The sequence below is a fragment of the Sus scrofa genome, chromosome 8 (assembly GCF_054392235.1).
Source record: "Sus scrofa isolate SSC_HxYL_T2T_F1_AM1 chromosome 8, Sscrofa_HxYL_maternal_Yorkshire_Landrace_v2.0, whole genome shotgun sequence".
Classification (NCBI taxonomy): domain Eukaryota; kingdom Metazoa; phylum Chordata; class Mammalia; order Artiodactyla; family Suidae; genus Sus; species Sus scrofa.
This window is the reverse complement of record NC_139390.1, coordinates 114,930,965-114,934,587: the sequence shown is the minus strand read 5'-3', so window position 1 is coordinate 114,934,587 and position 3,623 is coordinate 114,930,965. Positions and strand designations below refer to the sequence as shown.

Below are 3,623 nucleotides of genomic sequence, written 5' to 3'. Positions count from 1 at the left end.
TTGTATTTATTTTTCTCTCATTTCATGTTTCAGGCAAAAGTGGTTTTTGTTTGTTTGTTTGTTTGTTTGTTTTGTCTTCTTGCCATTTCTTGGGCCACTCCCGTGACATATGGAGGTTCCCAGGCTAGGGGTCTAATTGGAGCTGTAGCCGCCAGCCTATGCCAGAGCCACAGCTATGCAGGATCCAAGCCGCATCTGCAACCTACACCATAGCTCACAGCAACACCAGATCATTAACCCACTGAGCAAGGGCAGGGATCGAACCCGCAAGCTCATGGTTCCTAGTCAGATTCGTTAACCACTGCACCATGACAGGAACTCCAGGCAAAAGTGTATTTGAGAAAAGTGTTTTTATACATAAATATGTGGGCAAATGCACAATTATTTTCTTAGGATAAATTTCTAAAGATGTAAATCCAAATCAAAGAGCATATATGTTTTTCAGTTTTGAAAACATTATGGAATCTTTTTCTAGAAAAGTTGCATCAATTTACATTCAATCCAGCAATGTTCAGGAGAATGTCTCTATCCCAGCTTCTTCATTGGTAATGGATATTATCATTCTTTTAAATCTAACCAAACCGAGAGTCAAGTAATAATGAGTTTTTTTAAACTATTTATTTTCCATTACTCTTATTTCCATGTCCTGTTTAAGAGAGTGTAGAAGAACAACTTAAGATCATTCAGTGGCTCTTCCTATCCAATTTGTGGCCCAAGCAGTGGGAGCTGCAGTCCAGTCTTCCAGTGGCAGGCTGAGTGCTGCAGTCTTCAGTGGGAAATTGCTGGATGGGCATAGAGATCACCTGCCAACCTCACACCTGTGTGTGACCTAGGATTGAGTAGCAATAAATTTGGAAGCTAGAGTAGTTCATTTACCCTGAAATTCCTCCGTGGTCATAGCCTTTAGAGCAGCAGCCCAATCTTCCTTTTCACTCTCGTTGGGACCTCTGTAGAAGAAGAGATTAAGCATGACCTTCCAAGGGTGTTCACAGGAGATTGTACTATGCATGTGCAGAACTTCCTGGGCAAGCATCCACCACACTTGTTTTACTCAGTGAGCTCCCTTATTGGTGCACGGGATGGCAATGTCCACACAGTGCAGAGGAGCATCTGTTTATGCTCAGTGACTGTACACAGGTAACATAAGATGCCTCCATGAGAGGCTGGTGGTCAGCCCTGGGATCAGTACCCACCAGAAATCATGGCTCCCAGAAGGCTGCCTAGATCTGGTTGGAGTAGATTCCAGGAGTTAAGCACCTAACAATAGGAGTGGTTCCAGTGACAGCAACAAACTTCAGCACAGCTCAGTTGCCAGTGTTCCTGGAGGATGTGACACTGATATCAGCTGGGTTTTCAAAGACACAAGCTGCCAGTGAAAGCTTTTGCAGGTTCTTTTCAGATGTATAATGTAGATGACATTGTTTCTTTTTTTTTGTTTTATTTTGTTTGTAGATGTACTGTTCCATTTGGAAGTCAAAGCTGGTGTTACATAAGTGGGTTCCTGCTGCAAGGAATTTGTGGAGATTCTTCTTCCTCGTTTTCAGACTATCCAGGGCTCTGGGCATTGTAAAATTTTCCTTTAAGTTACAATGGGAACCTAGAACAATGCTTGTGGACCCCTCTCTGGGTAGCACATAAAGGTGAGTTGTATTTTTATTTGCACTTTTATTACTGTCAACCTGCACGTCTTCATGTATATGGTCTGCTTATATATATATATATAAATTTGTGAATTACCACTTGATGTTTTCCTATTTTTCTTTGGAGTTTTTTTTTTTTTTTTTGGTCTTTTTGCCTTTTCTAGGGCTATACCTGCGGCATGGAGATTTTATCTTTTGCTTCTAAATTGAAGCATCCCTTCTCATAGTGGTAGCTAGTTTAACACCAATCCCTCTAATGTGTTGTTAGTATGCTTTCTTAGTTTGGGGCTTTCTTTTTAAAATTGTTTAAGGGTATTTAATAAGAAAATTTTATTTATATTTTTTTATAGTTTTTGGCCAAAAATAAGGTATTAGAAGTAGTTTTTCAGGAAAACTAATCTTACAGTGGTAGGTAGGCTTGTTTAGACAGGGAAAACTCAACTAGATTATTATTCCATAGTCAAAAAGTGAGACAGGGGTCCACAGTCAAAAGCTAGAGATGGAAACAAAACATTCTGAGTAAGTGTCAGATGCCTTTTAAGGGATGAATGATAGGAGTTGGGTCAGTGTAGGATCTAAATAGATGTAAGAGTCATAGATGGTTTCAAAGTTTGAGACTAAGAAAAATGTGTGAGTGCTAGAAACATAAATGTTGGCATGCTGACCATTGTTTTTCTCGGAATTTGTTTTCTTTGATTTTGAATAAATTGAGTTGAAGGTGACAGCAGTCTACATATATGAAAAGTGAAGAGTTCTTAGAAACTTTTTTCTACCACATCTCTGATAAGCATCCTAAAATAACCAAACTCATGTTTTATTCTATCTCATCATAACCATTATTTGTGTTGTTAGAGAGTGGCCACCAGGTAAAGAGGATGTTTTCAGTCTTTCCTCTAACTTTCTGCTATAGTTGTTTCACTCCTCCTGTCCCACATTGGTCCCGAGTCATAGGTGAATGGTTGCAGTGACCTGCTGTGACACGAGACCCCAGCATCCAATCTGCTTCCATCTCTTCCCCTATGTTCTGGAATTACCACCCACTGCCATATCTAAGCCAAGCTTACTACATATATGAAATTAATGGGCAATGGCAAATGGCTTAGCTGATCAGGATCCTGGACAGAGAAAGACTAAAAGATCAGGTTCAAGGAGTAGAGGTATGTGAATGGACACAGGAGAATGGGCACATGTGGAGAATGAAAAGTGTCACAGATAGATGGCTGACTCTGGGTATAGTAATGTAACACCTTATTTATAAAAGGTTATCATGGGACTCCCACAGGGAGAATTCTCTGCTACTTCCTCTGTCCATCTGACAATCCCTTATTCACAATTCCAAATATCCAAAGATCTCTGACATCCAATAGTTATTTTTCTTTTTCTTTTTGCAAGTTCATTTGGCAGCAGAAATTTATTTGACCTTTCATAATGACGTTTATGGTGTTAATTTTTATTAACAAAGCCAATAAGTTAAAGAGCCCAGATGTCACATGATTTTCCAATACAATAAGGATGGCAGTGGTGAGAAGAACACCAACATTACAAATTCAGGTGGTGGCTGTCTTCTGCAGGCTGGGGCAGAAGTGCCATGAGACTAAGCTCACTAGTAACAGCAGAAATTAATAAAATTCCCAAACAGTAAAGCGCAAGGGGCATTGCTTCACCATCAGAAGCCTCATGGGTGCAATTAATCATAATTACCCCCATGTTAATATACCACGTTTACACCAGTGCCTCTTCCTCGGCTCACATCTATGGCTGCAGTGAAGATCCCTTACAATTAGCTTATGGAAGGGTTTGGGTTCATGAATGGGCAAGCTGGGGATGTAGGTACAAGACAGAAACAGATGATGGCTGCACTAGAGCCTCATTCAGGGTAAGACAATGATTATAGGAAATCATCCCAACGGACAGGTTCAGAGAGTGCCTTGCTGATTCATTTTGTGTGGACAGATGAATGACCCAAGCTTAAAATACATATAG

General features: G+C 40.1%; 1 pseudogene; it reads right to left on the bottom strand.

Annotated features, from left to right (window-relative positions):
* Positions 1 to 679: 679 nt before the first annotated feature.
* Positions 680 to 1,624, bottom strand: LOC100620254 (small ribosomal subunit protein uS2B pseudogene; annotated as a pseudogene).
* Between the last annotated feature and the right edge of the window lie 1,999 nt (positions 1,625 to 3,623).